This window comes from Myotis yumanensis, unplaced genomic scaffold (genome assembly GCF_028538775.1).
Source record: "Myotis yumanensis isolate MYYU_CA2020_CCGP unplaced genomic scaffold, mMyoYum1.0.hap1 SCAF_40, whole genome shotgun sequence".
Lineage (NCBI taxonomy): Eukaryota > Metazoa > Chordata > Mammalia > Chiroptera > Vespertilionidae > Myotis > Myotis yumanensis.
Genome location: NW_027223791.1, coordinates 299690 through 315534, shown reverse-complemented (window position 1 = coordinate 315534; position 15845 = coordinate 299690). Strand labels below are relative to the sequence as shown.

Here is a 15845-nt window from a genome sequence, read left to right as displayed (position 1 = left end):
ATGAATGAGATAATGTATCTAAAGCAATTTAACGCAGTTTTTTTGGGAGCGGGTAAAAATGTACTTTACACCTTCCTGATTTAACCACAGTATCTCATACCAGCAACATTAAAATATTAGTTGGTTAAGCAGCATCTCCATTTACTTTCTCAAAGGGAAAAATAAATATTTCATTCTGCCTATAACAATCCAATCTGGCTGAAGTCCTTCATTGCCAATCAGAAACTGCCTCCAGGTATCCTGCAGCTGCAGGGACTAGCCCAAGAAGAACACAGCCACTGGCGAGCAAAAGAATACCAGAGGTGCTACAGTGAGCATGTTCCTTCCTGCAGAGCTCGCGCAGAGACACTGGCCAGTGCAGTGGGTGGAAGAGTATGACAAAGGTACCAAACACAAAGAAGACTCCAAACTACAGCCACCAAGAATGTGAACGTGCCCAGGCAACATGGCTTAGTGGTTGAGCATCAACCTATGAATCAGAAGGTCACAGTTCAATTCTTGGTCAGGGTATATGCCTGGGTTATGGGTTCAATCCCCAATGGGGGGCATGTAGGAGGCAGCCAATCAATGATTCTCTCATCATTGATGTTTCTTTCTCTCCCTCTCACCCTTACTCTCTTAAATCAATTAAAAAAATTTTTTTTAAAGAATGTGAATGTGTTTCAGGGACTGATGATGAGTACTCTAACTAAAAGCAGGGGCAGGGTCTCAGGTGCAAGCCATCACTGTCAATCCTAAGAAAGAAGAGAATACCCAAATCAAGAAATTTTCTTATAGTCAAATTGAGAGATAAAATATTCAACAATAACACTGAAAAATCAGGAAGTCCATAGCTAAAATGCCATTCATGCTTGATTTCCATAATTTCCTTGCCCATAGCAAGAAAACAAGGGAGTTTATATGCAGAGCATTTACAATCTATTGCTTCAATATGATAATATCTTCTTGTTGAAGAAAAGAAAAACATAGGTCCAAATGGTATCACTCCTATAAAAGCCTATGATTTAACACCTGATTTAATTACAGCTTCAACCTCTCCCAGAAATGTAATCTTAATCAACCAGTATAGAATTCCTGGGTCAAAAAAACAGAAAAGTTCTATATCCCATAAAAATAAGAGGCAATCTTCATAATGAAAGTCCTCCAAAATCTCTATCCCCAAACAAAAGATGTCTGCCAGAAAATAATCCTTTCTTTTCTTTTGTCAATAGCTCCCTAGCCCCATCTTTCTTCCCATAAAAATCTTCTATTTTGTACAACCCTCAGAGAGCCCTTCTAATGGCCTGATGGGATGCTGCAGGATTCATGAATCACTTGATTAAAGTCAATTAATTCTTCAAATTTACTCAGTCAAATTTCATCTTTCAACATTCTCTATATTCTTTTAGAATACATCAATAAAATTATTCTATTTATGTTAAACCAATCCTCTATGTCAGAAATTAAAACAAACCCCCAAAAAGGCCTGGCCGGTTTGGCTCAGTGGATAGAGTGTTGGCCTGTGGATCAAAAGGGTCCCAGGTTCAATTGTGGTCAGGGGCACGTACCTTGGTTGCAGGCTCCTCAGGCCCAGGCCCTGTCCCTGGTTGGAGGCAACCAATCAATGTGTTTCTCTCACATCGATGTTTCTCTCGGTCTTTCCCTTTCTCTTCCACTCTCCCTAAAAATCAATGGAAAAATATCCTCGGGTGAGGATTAACAAAACAAGCAATTTTTTTAAAAAAGGATTATATTAGCTGTACCAATTCTTCTAAATACAGAAGTACAAACTCACTTTTGAGATTTTGAGTCTAATTTCATCTGGGTCTTTTTATGTTGTTATTATTATTATTTAATATAATTTTATTGATTTCAGAGAAGAAAGGAGAAGGAGAGAGATAGAAACAACAATGATGAGAGAGAATCATTGATTGGCTGCCTCCTGCCATGTGCCCTTGACCAGAATCGAACCCAGGACCCTTGAGTCCACAGGCCAACACTCTATCCATTGAGCCAAACCAGTTAGGGCTATTATTTTAAATATTCTATCACTTTTTCTGTTCCCCCGCCCCCCATCAATTAGAATTTCAAATGAAAGTCAAATGCTCCCTTGGGGGTAATAAATAAATAAATAAATAAATAAATAAAATAAAATAAAATGAAACAGAAAATTCCTGTGTCCCAAATTTCAAACTGTGAGGAGGGGTCTCTAGCAAAGCAAATGGAAAATTCTGTTCTCATAACTGTGCTGCAATTAAGGTTTACATCTGTAGTCTGAAAAAAAAGAAAATTCCAAAGCAGAGTCATTGTTACTGTCGTAACTAGCTAGCTAATACTAATAATAAAGGAGCAAAGGAGAGCCCAGACGTTATAAGTATGGTCATCTAGGCAACTTCACCAGGAAGCTGCAATTTCACACTCCCTAGGGAGCCATCGGTCTAGTCCAGGGGTGAGCAAACTTTTTGACTCGAGGGCCACAATGGGTTCTTAAACTGGATGGGAGGGCCGGAACAAAGGCATGGATGGAGTGTTTGTGTGAACTAATATAAATTCAAAGTAAACATCATTACATAAAAGGGTATGGTCTTTTTTTTTTTTAGTTTTATTCATTTCAAACGGGCCGGATCCGGCCCATGGGCCATAGTTTGCCCACGGGTGGTCTAGTCTCTGCAGATCACTGGGGGAAGGGGTCCAATTAAGGGGAAAATGGACACATGCACAGTGAAGCCAGGGTGACACAGGGAAGGTGCTTGCCTATCAGTCTAATCTGGGAAAAACATAATTGTCTAGAGGGGGTGGAGCCACTGCAAGCACATGAAATCCTGAAAAATTCACTGGATAAGTTCCTAGTTAAAATCCCCAGAGTTCAACAAAAATCTCTCTCTCTCTCCCTCCTTCTCTCTCTTCCTCTCTCTCCCTCCCTCTCTCTCTCTTCTCACTTTTCACTCCTGTTTCTCGCTTACTCTGTGACCCACACTCACTGTGCACCTCCATAGTCTTGTGGCCCTAGAAGTCACATGCAATGGACTGCAGCTGGGAACACAAGCTAACCTAGCCCAATGCTGGACTGGACTGGACCTTAATATGGAGCAGAAACTCTGGGTAGTGACTTTAATCTTAGTTCTGCTGAAGACAAAATGGGACTTTTATTATGAGGGACAGAGGGAGATGGGATCTTGGAAGGGAAGGTCCTTAATGTCAACTCATCAATAAAGCTTTCCACAATACCTCATTCTCCCATGGGGACCTCAGGAAATTTTTATTTCTGGGGCATCCCAAGAAGCTCACTTCCATCAGTAACAGGTGGGGATGCAGAGGACACCCCACTGGTAACATTTATTTCATCTTCCTCAATGAAGAGTAAAATACTATAATGTGAACATTAAGACTGAACATCCATTAATTCTGTCATTTTATACAGGGTAGAGGCCCTAAATCTGAGTTTTCCTCCAAGAAATACTTAGGTTGAAATGAACTGTTTTAGAAATGGGACTTACTAAGTGGAGGTTAAATCTAAATAGGTGAAAATGAAAATGTAGTATCATGAACATCACTATTAGCCTCTGTTCCTTAGGACATAATTGCTCTATTGGAAATTTCCAGAAAGTCATGCAATAAGCCTCCTTATCCATGGGAGATACATTCAGGAACGCTCCCAGGGGAAGCCTGAAACCATAGATAGTACCAAACCTATATATGTTTTTTCTATACATATTAACCTATGATGACGTTTAATTCATAAATTAGTCACAGTTAAGAGATTAATGACAATAACTAATAATAAAGTAGAACAATTACACAATATACTGTTGTGGGGAGGAAGAAACTTTTCTCTACCCTCCTAGGTTTCTCAGCTACTCAAATAATTAAATCTATATGAGACAGAATAGATTCGCAAGAGAGAATAACCAAATTTAATTACATATGTAAATATGGAAATCCCATACATAAGAGTTAAAGACGCCACATATAGGAAAGAGAAAATGAGGTATGTATGACATTCTGAGCTGAGAATGAGGTAAGGCACCTGAGGGCTTCACAGGAGAGGAAGGTCATTCAGAGGATGACCTGAAGATCAGATGTTCAGTAATTAGAAGTTTGCCCTGCCCGACTGGTGTGGCTCAGTGGTTGAGCATCGACCCATGAACCAAGAGGATCCTGATTCAATTCTTGGTCAGGGCACATGCCCGGGTTGCGGGCTTGATCCTCAGTATGGGGTGTGCAGGAGGCAGCCAATTGATGTTTCTCTCTCATCGATGTTTCTATATCTCTATCACTCTCCCTTCTTCTCTAAAATCAATAAGAACATATTTTTTAAAAAGTTATTTCTGGTAATAACTCTTATTATGGGCAAGGCTCCCAATTTAAATATTTCACAGAGAGGTAAAAGTTTCTTTTGGGCCTGCAAAGCCTCTATTGCCTTCAGCTCAAAATGATCCACAGGCCAAAGTAGCACATCTTAGCGAGGTCCATTCTGAACTCCTTTATTTTAATGCAGGTTATGTGAATGTGGTCTCTCTCTCTCTCTCTCTCTCTCTCTCTCTCTCATTCAATCTATCTTACTATACTGTATACACCCTTATTGTTCCGTTGATGGTATGAGATAATAAAATACCTATGTGGTGAGATGAAATGAGGTGAATGACATAGGCATTGTGACGTAGCGTTAAGCTACTACTGACTTTCTGACGATATGTCATGATGTTGTCAATAGGTGAATATCAGAAGCAGATGATGTGGATCAGAGGTCCTCAAACTATGGCCCACGAGCCACATGCAAATACAAATATTGTGTTTGTTCCCGTTTTTTGTTGTTGTTGTTGTTGTTGTTGATTTTTATTTTTATTTTTTTAAAATATATTTTATACATTTTTTAAAGAGAGGAAGGGAGAGAGATCGAGAGTTATAAACATCGAAGAGAGACAGAGTTCCCCAGTCTGGACTGGCAGGCGGTGTGTAGGGCGAGGGCGTCCGAGGCCTGGGGTTTGGAAGTGAGTGATTACCGATGCATGGATGGAGGAATGGATAGATGGGTGGGTGGGTGGATGAATGGTTCGGTGGACAAATGCACAGATGGATGCACGGAGGTTGGTCTCAGAAGTCCTGGGTGTGTGCCCTGTGCATCTTTTCTGAGATCCTATGGAAATCAGGGGTTCCCCTGGCCCCCCTTCACACACAGGGCGTGGTTTCTATTTTAAACGAGTGCATTTCAGACTAGGCCAATGTTGGCATTTTGACCAGATTAATTTTTAATTTGGGAAGTGTGTTGGGGGTGCATCTTAGGGGGCGTTGCAGTGCCTCCTCTATCCCCCCTCCCTCCCCCCCCGCTCCCTAGGCCTGGTCACGACGACTATCAGTCCGTTCTTGGTGCCTAGGAGTGTGTTTGGTCATTCACTTTGTTCTATAGATTCCACATCGAAGGGAAATCTTGGGATAACTTGTCTGTCTGACGGGCCTCTCTCACTCAGCATATTGAATCCCATGCAATTCCAGGTTATAAATATTTGTTTTCTGTATTTTCCTATAGAATCATGACCAAATAGTGATTGTAATTTACCAATGTAATTACTGTACCTTATATTTTTTAATTCATGATTTTTGAGAGAGAGAGAGAGAGAGAGAGAGAGAGAGCGATTTCTTGTTGCACTTAGCATTGCATTTATTGGCTGACTCCTGTCTGTGCCCTGACCGGGCACGGAACCTGCAAACTTGACCTAGGAGAAAGACACATTAACCAACTGAGTTGTCTTGAGGAGAAGCAAGAAACGCTGATGTTATTGTTGAAATAGATTTTGGAGCTCAGCCAGTGTGGCTCAGTTGTTGAGTGTCGACCAATGAACCAACCGATCACTGGATTGTTTCATGGTCAGGCACATGCCCAGCTTTCAGGCTCAGTCCCCATTGGAGGGCCAGCAGGTGTCAACTAATTGGTGCTTCTTTCTTTCTTTCTTTCTTTCTTTCTTTCTTTCTTTCTTTCTTTCTTTCTTTCTTTTCTCTCTCTCTGTCTCTCTCTCTCTCTCTCTCTCCCCCCTCTCTCTCCTCTTCATTCGTCTCTCTCTAAAATCAATAAAATGAAATATTCTTTAAAAGAAAAAAAAAGAAACATCGATGAGAGAGGAACATCGATCATCAAATATAAATAAAATGTTTAAATCCATGATGTATTTATTGTAGCACTAAGAAAACAAATGAGTCAAATATTTACAGCCTGGCTACAATACTTTTCTAAAAAAAAAAAATTCAAATGTGTATCAACATCAAGCCACATTGTTTGTTGAATTTCTCTGGCTGCAAATGGGGCGACAGCATTTTTTCCTCATTCATCTCTCCTCTCAATTCTGAAGTCAGAGGCAGGACTTAGGTCAAAGGGCACGGTCTTTTGGGAGGTGGTGGAGGCACGAGCTCCGTGTCAGGATCCAGATGATGCTTTCGTTTCTGTCCCCAAGAAGCTGCACATCTGTCAATGAACTCAAACAGAATCTCCTTGGTGACAGGGTTTGAGATGCTGTTGCACACAGCCATGGCAGTGTTGTAGGCATTAGGAAAACTTTTGTCTGTTCTCTGTCTCATGAAGACCCAGCTGTTGTTCTCAAAGTTGCATTCTATAATTTTGTTGTCATACTGTTTTAGGTCTTTTGTCACCTTGATTTGTGCAAAGGGTCTTTCATAACCTCCAACATAAAGAAGTTCAACATTCTGAGGAAGCAACCCTTCTCCTCCCATTCTTGTTATCTTTAGGTGAAAATCCACAGAATTCAGACTGGGAGGCTTCCATTTTAAAATATCATCACATCGACCAGGTTTGTATTTTCCAGTAGGCTGAAAAATAAGTCCATCCATTTCATGGCTAAGTTCTTTTGCAAAATTTCCTTCAAGTAGCTTTCTTGAAGTATAAATGTCAAAAAATGGCTTATTTCTGACACTAAATGGTTCCTGTGTTTTGTCAATGAGCTCAGTCTTCATTTTTTCATGTCGAGGATTTATTATTTCTCATTCTATACACTGAAGATGAACATTAACATCACAATCTCCAACTGGCTATGCATTGAATTTAATTGTGTCATAAATCAAATATCTAGGTATAGCTTGTCCATTTACTTTATCAATAACCATTTCCCCATCCAACAGAGTATTTGATAAATGTATATGGAGATCTTTACAAAATGGGAATTCCAGATTTGAAACATGGAACACTGAATTATCTCTACCAATCATAAAAACTTCATTTGTGCCATCAATCAACATCATATACCGAGTTCCATCTGCTTTCCAGCTTACTTTATATGGATTCTGCTCTAAAAGTTTAATATTTTGCTTGTCCATGGAAACAGGCTGTGCTCCAGGGAATCCAGACCTTTCCCAGACACAGAATTGACGACACTTCCGCTGTACTTCTCCTAACTTCGGTTGAGTTGTTACTTGAGTTACTCCTTTAACTGTTACACCTTCTAAGAAAATAGCACCCAGTTTTAACCGTTCTTTTCTCCTTTTGCCAAAGGAGGCGCTTGGCCCAGGTTCTGGTTCCTTCTTTCCATCCTTTTCCTCATCTTCCTCTTCATCATCCTCCAAACACCAATATGGCAATTCAGGTGGGGCTGGTGCTTCCTCTATATCACCATAGCGACGAAAAAGTTCTTTCAAATAATCACCCGTATAAATTCCTGGTGGTCTTGCTTGAGCAAAAGTGGCAACTGCCGCTTCAATACTCCAATCCATTTTCTCCACCAAAAGGGCACAATGGTCACCACAAGGTAAAGCACCAGCAAGGCCGTGATTGCATGGAGCTAGGCCAGGACGTCGTCTTGCACTGCTTACCTAGGGAGAGCTGGCGGAGTGCTGTGTCCAATGAGGGAGTTGAAAAAAACAAACAAACAAACAAACAAACAAACAAAAAGCTTAAAAATAACCCTCCTTATAAAAATCTTCTTTAAAAAAATAAACTCTTTAAAAAAAAACAAACCCTCCTTAGAAATGATATCAATCCAGCCTTTCAATGCACAGAAGCTTAGGCAATCCCATGTGGCCTGACCCGGACTTGGTCTCTAGGTGGGGGCTTGACCAGCCATCCAGAGAGGGAGCGTGGCGGGGCGGTTGTCAACCAGATGACCCAGCTCAGGCGGGGCAGTCCCGCCCTGTGCTGGTCGAGAAGCGCCAATGCAAGCCACCCTCCTGCAGCCAGAGCCCGGTGCCCGGACTTGACCTGAGTGGGGAAGGACAAGCAAGGGGCTCGCTAATATACAAAACCATACACAGTTTATACACATCAACTTCCCCCTCAGCCTCCCATGACCTCCAAGGCCAGCTTCATTCGGTGTGTCTGCGTCTCCGGTCTACCCGCGTCCGCCACCCACCCACATCCACACCCCACCCTCGCCCGGCCCATTCCCTTGGAGGAATGAATGCCAGGCGCAGCCACGTTCAGCAGAACCTTTCCTTTCGGTCCTTTGGGTGAATGCCACCTGAAGAGGCATGCGGTGCGGGGCCTAGCTTGGGGCATGTTCGCCCGCACCTGAAACTTGACGCCCAACAGTTGATGCTTTCACTCCTGGGGGCGGCTGATTGGTGGAGCGGGCGGGCGGCTGGTTTGGATCCTCCCACCACGGTCTGGGGCTATAAAAGAAAGCTCGGTCTACTCTACCAAGCTTCTCAGCCCTAAGCTTGTTGTCTTGGTCGGCGACCGAGTTCACCAAGCAAGCGTTTAGGGGAGAGATCTCGCCAAGACCAGGTCACGGGACATAGAGGCCACTGGAGTACCTGGCTAGAACCTGGCTAGGCTGCTGATCAGGTGGACTTGACCCCTGAACCCGAAAGGTGTGGGTGCCAGACGCTTCACCAAGCCCGCCCCCCACCACCCCCAGTTGCAGACAGTGAGTGACACTCGCCCTCTGCCATTCTCCAGAAGCACCGCCCGCAGCGCCACTGGGATGTTAGGCAGCCAACTCCTCAGCATCAGCACCCATGCTGCGCCCCAGTGTTAACCGGCTTCCAGAGGAACCCGGCCCGCCAAGCGCTGCCAAATTGAGGAGCCCGCGGCCTCTGAAGATGGGATGGCGCCCAGCCTGAAAGGCCCCCCGGTGCCCTGGGCCGCAGACGCTCTCACCTCAGTGCTGGTCGTGGCTGAAGGCTGTGCCCTGCATAGAGTCAACTCGGTGCTGGAGCCCCAACCCGAGCCCGAGCCCACGTCGGTCCCGCCAGTGTCTCTGGTCCCTGAGGCGCGCTTGGGCTCGGGAGAGGGGGCGCACTCGCCTGTCGGCCTGGAACCAGGCGCTCTCCTGGATGCTCCCGGGGGAGCCGTCACCATCTAGGAGGAATTCTTCTGCTCCTCAGTCCCACACCGCCAAGCGCTGCTGAAATGATTGGTAGAATCAACATCATTAAATTGTCTATACTGCCAAAGCAATCTATAAATTCAACGCACTTCTCATTAAAATACCAAGGGCATATTTCACAGACCTAGAACCAACTCTTCAAAAATTTATCTGGAAGAAAAAAAGACCCCGAATAGCTGCAGCGATCCTGAGAAAGAACAAAGTAGGTGGGATCTCAATGCCAGATATCAAGCTGTATTACAAAGCCACTGTTCTCAAAATTGCCTGGTACTGGCACAAGAACAGACATATAGATCAATGGAATAGAATAGAGAGCCCAGAAATCATCCCCAACCAATACATTCAATTAATATTTGACAAAGGAGGCAAGAACATACAATGGAGTCAAGATAGTCTCTTCAATAAATGGTGTTGGAAAAATTGGACAGATACATGCAAGAAAATGAAACTAGACCACCAACTTACACCATACACAAAAATAAACTCAAAATAGATATAGGACTTAAATATACAATGGGAAACCTTAAAAATACGAGAAGAATCTAAAGGCAACAAAATCTCAGACATATGCCGAAGCAATTTCTTCACCGATACTGATCCTAGGGCATTGGAAACTAAAGAGAAAATAAACAAATGGGACTACATCAAAATAAAAATTTTCTGCACAGCTAAGGAAACCATCAACAAAACAACAAGAAAGCCCACTACATCGAAGAATATATTTGCCAACATTATATCTGATAAGCACCTATTCTCCAACATTTATAGGGAACTCATACAACTTAACAAAAGGAAGATAAACAATCCAATCAAAAAATTGGCAAAGGACCTAAATAGACATCTTTTAAAAGAGGACATTCAGAAAGCCAAGAGACATATGAAAACATGCTCAAAGTCACTAATCATTCGAGAGATGCAAATCAAAACAACAATGATGTACCATCTCACACCTGTCAGAATGGCTATCATCAGCAAATCAACAAATGACAAGTGCTGGAGAGGATATGGAGAAAAAGAAACACTTGTGCACTTCTGGTGGGAATGCAGACTGGTGCAGCCACTATGGAAGACAGTATGGAGTTTTCTCAAAAAACTGGAAATGCAACTCCCGTTTGACCCTGTGATCCCACTTCTAGGAATATATCCCAAGAAACCAAAAACACCAACCAGAAAGGATATATGCACCCATATGTTCATAGCAGCACAATTCATAATAGCTAAGATCTGGAAACAGCCTAAGTGCCCATCAGTAGATGAATGGATTAGAAACCTCGGGTACATCTGCACGATGGAATACTATGCTGCTGTAAAAAAGAAGGAACTCTTACCTTTTGCAACAGCATGGATGGAACTGAAGAGCATTATGCTAAGTGAAATAAGCCAGTCAATGAAGGAAAAATACCACATGATCTCACTCATTCATGGATAATAGAGTCCATTATAAACTTTTGAACAATAATAGATACAGAGGCAGAGTTGCCTCGAACAGACTGTTAAACTACAGCAGGAAGGCCGGGGGGGAGGGGTAAAAGGGGGGGGGGGGTAAGAGATCAACCAAAGGACTTGTATGCATGCATATAAGCATAACCAACGGACATAAGACACTGGGAGGTAGGGGAGGCCAGGGCATTGTCAAGGAAATGGGCAAAAAACGGAGACATATGTAATACTCTTAGTAATAATTTAAGCAATGACAAAATTATTTTTAAAAAAAGAAGAAAGAGACCTTCCTTAGTATAAGCCACTGAAGCTTTGGGAATGTTTGTTACTCACCATAACATCTAGCCCAGCATTTCTCAACCTGTGGGTCATGACCATATTGGGGTTTGAACGACATTATCATTTCACAGGGGTTGCTGAAGACCATCGGAAAACACATGTGTAATTACATATTTTTATTGTGATGAATCACTATGCTTTAATTATATTCAATTTGTAACAATGAAAATACATCCTGCATATCAGATATTTACACGATGATTAATAACAGTAGCAAAATTGTATTTATAAAGTAGCAACGAAAATTACTTTATGGTTGGGGGTCACCACAACATGAGGAACTGTATTAAAGGGTCACAGCATTAGGAAGGTTGAGAACCACTGATCTAGCTGGTCCTAATGGGTGTGCTTTAACAATTCTACTCTCCTGGAGGCAGCAGAGCCTAACGTTTTAAGTCAGATCTCTGTTATTAGAAACACTTGGGTTTGCCTTCCAGCCCTGCCTTTATTTAACTCTACTATCAGGCAATTTACATAAAGCCTCTGAGCCTCAATTTGCTCTTCATAAAATCTCAGTTTGCAGAAAGGACTAAATGACATAATAATGCATGCAAAGCACTGAATTCCAGGTCTGGCACATGCAGTAAACATTCGGTAGCTATTAGCTCCATAGTTCCACAATGTGTACTGAATACAAACATTCTAACATTGTATGAAGGGTTAACCTTTTGTTCTTTGTAGCATTTCAAATGTTGTTTTTAAACAAATAAAATTGTACTGTATATATTCTCTCATAGCCTGATTTGTCTCTTAAAAAATGTCATATTTTTTATTAAAAATAAAAAATCTGAGAGCTGGTATAGCCCAGAGGATTTAGAATCTTCCCATGCACAGGAAGGTTTCTGGTGAAATTATTCATGAGGCACAGTCTAGTGCCTCTGAAATAGGCACTGTTCTCAGGAATCTGGCTGGATGCCCAGTGGGAGGGTGAGGGGTTGACAGGAGGCAGCTGATCCATGTTTCTATTTTCCCTGTCCCATCCTATCTCTCAAAAAACAAATTAACAAAAAAATCAGTTGGAGACAACAAACCCCAGAAACTACCACTGGCCACCCGATCCTAATGTTGTCATTTCCCAGCAACATTCTGGCTTCCAAACACCTATATTCTCAATGGTCAGTGAGTGACTGGGATACTATTTACACCTGGGAGGCCTGGAAAGGTATATTACCCAAAGGGCTATGCCCCTAATGATGGCTGGGTTTAACCAATGAAAACCCAGGAGAGGCATATTATCCAGGTGTACATGGTTGAGGGTGGCAGTTCCTGCATCTACCTGGTGGTCATATTGACCTCTTTGGTCTGTTCACAGAGAGTGAGGCTTCCCAGCGCCAGGTCTCCAGAAGGACAAGGCATCAGAGGCAGTATCCCCCTATGAAGGGGTGTGTCTGAGGTTTGCTGAGCCCCAACAAGCCTGAATTTGGGCTTTTGTGACTCCTGGACACCTCTCTGCTTACAGAGTTCGACGATGCCTCATTGAATTAACTCTCCAGCCTGGTGTGTGGGCACCTCTGGGGTCCTGCAGTCCCGGTCCCACTGCCAGGAACAGTGAGTTCATGTGTAGCAAAAGGTGTGATGGGGAAAGAGGTTAACAGGTTACAATACCTCCATGTGAGGACATGATGGTGTGACTGAACTAGGAGGATTTGGGAAACGTAGGACTTGTTTTGTGTATATAGGCAACAAAGAAGATGAGGCAGAGTTTTGCACAAGGAGTTTTACTTTCATTCTCAGGAATCTGGGGACATGAAAGTTCCTGACGAAAAGAGGGACATTGTGTGAGGTAGTTCTGTAAACTTTTCCCAAAGCAGCTCAGAAGAGGAACAGACTAGAAGAGAGATGATAGCAGCTGGAGACAGGTGGCAAAAGTCCTATAAAAGATAAGGTAACTGGAAATATTGTGCACTGAGGACTGAGTCTTGAAGGAATGTGGTCATCTCCAGGACACATTGGCCTATTGACTGGGAAATGGTACTGAGTAGTCTGAGCCCATGGACACTGGGGTTGGTGGCCAGAGACTCAACAGATCTTTCTCTGAACACAGATTCCTGCAAATGCAGAGTGGTTTAAGGGTTCTGTTTTGTGGAACTCATATCAGGGCCTCACACTCTTACAACTTCTGTGATAGTGATATCCTGGGATTGTCTTGCCTCTGTTCTAGCCCCAGTATCTGGGGACCTTGATGAGACACCAAGCCCAGAATTCTAAGTACATGTCTAAGGTTGTCTGAAATGACACCTGTTTTTGGCAAACAATGGAATAAGATGTGAGTAGACCTTCCAGTCATAGGTTCCTTTATGTGCAAAGGCTTAGAGTGAAGACTGAGCTCATTCAGGAACCAACCGGCATCCACAGGCTGGTGCTCTATCCACTGAGCCAAACCAGCTGGGGCTTGTGTCCATTTTTTAAAATAGGAACTGGTGACAATTGAACAGGAATGAGGTCTAGAGGAGCTTGTGAAACCTTTGGAGTCTGGTCTGCAGGTGATGGGAGTAATGGAAGATTTGGAGCAGCAGAGGCAGGTGATCTGACCCAGGTCTAATTAGACTTCCTGTGGCTGAAGCATAACAAACCATATTGCTGTGAGGGAGGTGGTAGAAAGTCTAGACTGGAGGTTGCTGTGGTGAGCATGATGGTAAGTGACCCATGATGGTGACTGTGGGGGTGAAATAAGCTTTTGTTTTCTGGATTGGTGTTTTATGTGCGGCCAACTGGATTTTCTAATTTTGAGTCTGAGAGAGAGGTAAGAGCCAGGAATGATTTGAAGGTTTGAATTTGGCAGCTGCATATATGGAAGCACTATCAACTGAGATGCAGGTATTCAGAGTAGACGTGTAATGTTCATTGGGAATACAAAATTGTTATTTTTTATCTGTTTTGGTGTGCGATATTTCAGAGAGCACTTCATAAGCATCTGGAACTCTGAGGAGAAGTTCAGGTTGAAAATGTCTTTAAAGTTGGGAGTGCAGTGACCAGGGTAGAGTAGTAGATCATCTTTTTAAAAACTTTTTTTCTGTTTAATTGGAGAGCAAAGAGAAATTAAAACAAGATGAGACGGCAGCTGTTGCATCTTTGCTTGTGAATCACACACCAGGATTGTGTTGAGAGCCTTTTTGTGGTCAGTAGTCTGACTGATTTACAGAGGGGAATGAGTGGTCATATGTGAGATACACTGGACCTGAGATAGAGGGCCATAGGTGATGGGACTTGAGTGCTGAAGGCTATGACTGGTGAAGGGACATCAAGTGCAGCACCAGAAGAGGTAGGCTCTGGATATCTGAGATTTGATGTGGATCTCAATAGGAGAGGTTGTGGCTTTTTTTTTGGAGGGCAGTTACAGTGATCAATAGGAATGAGAGAGCATATATTAGTTTCATCTTGGCTAGTATTGGGAAGGTTGAAGGGTAAGAGAGAAACACATTACTGAAGGGGTGAATTAGAGTATTGGAAAAGATGATGATTAAGAAAAATGGTCCAAGTCATGACATATTTGTGTTACCTTTGGCATTATGCCTCTGGGAATGAAGCTATGTGAGAGAAGTGTTGTTCAAAGAGTTATGTGTGGCAGGAAGTGCAAATTGATGGTCTCAGCAACCTAAGCTTGGTTTCAAAAAGGTAAAGTCTGATGCCAAAATTTACAGGGAATTGGGATGAGATTCTAGGGAACAACAGGGTTATTGCCTGACAAGAACAGTGTCAAATCACTCACACTCTCATTATGGACAACATCAATCCATATCCTATGTTCATGACACCCACTGTATTGAAAGGCGTAGTGTGTACAACAGTTTTGTACTAGAGAGCAGGTAGGATCTATATGCTCTTTGCCCTTATTGTCATGGGAAGACACTGCATCAGTAGGAATATAAGGAGTGAGTGTCTTTGATGAAACAAAGGCCTGATATCTTCTCTGTAGTCAGAAGTCTAGGGAGCAGATGGATATGGAAGTTGGGGTGTATGATAAATGTAAAATCGTAGGAGAGAAGCTGATAATGGACTGAACTGTCCCCATTATGACACGATATGAACTTTGAGGATGTGGCCATTGCCGTCTCTCCAGGGGAATGGAGAATTCTTCATGAGGCTCAGAGACTTCTGTACTGCAAAGTGATGCTGAAAGTGTTTGCACTTGGATCATCTGTAGGTAAGACCCTCACATATATCCTAATGGACTGAGGTGATGGCATCTCTTCCTTGATATTCCACCTGTAGCTTCCTCTTTCCTACATCCAGACCACGGGCTCTGCAAATTATCCTCACTCTCATGTGAAATGTGCTATAGATGCCAGTTCTGAGCTGTGTTGAGAGCCCTGAGAAATAAACTCCACAAACTTCTTTAACACTATTTTCCTCAGAAAGTGCAGGATGTCTGGGAGCCAGGCATCTTACAGAAAGCTTAATGGGTCCCACATGCAGTTTCCCTCCCTGGGAGGGTGGCTATGTCTAGATCCTTGGCTTCCACTTTGGCACCTTTCCTCTAATAAAGGTTCTGGGTGACTGCCTCTGTCAGGTTATGTTCTTTAGTTACATGAACAATGGACTCTTCTTGTAAGACTCTCCTTCAATTGGTGTTTATAATATTACCTTCCCTGTATACTATTCCAAGTGGATTTTCTCTGGACCAGGGCTGGATGGTCACTTCTGTAATCTTTCATTAATACTTGGAATATTTCGGTTTTATGTATTTGTAGAGAAGGTGGTACAGAGAGAACCCTAGTATTTTTTTTTTAACAGGGTGAACATGCAGTATGGTCTCAG

At 42.7% G+C, this 15845-nt stretch overlaps 1 pseudogene; it reads right to left on the bottom strand.

Moving 5' to 3' along the window:
• Window positions 1-6336: 6336 nt before the first annotated feature.
• Window positions 6337-8476, bottom strand: LOC139000889 (mRNA-capping enzyme pseudogene; annotated as a pseudogene).
• Between the last annotated feature and the right edge of the window lie 7369 nt (window positions 8477-15845).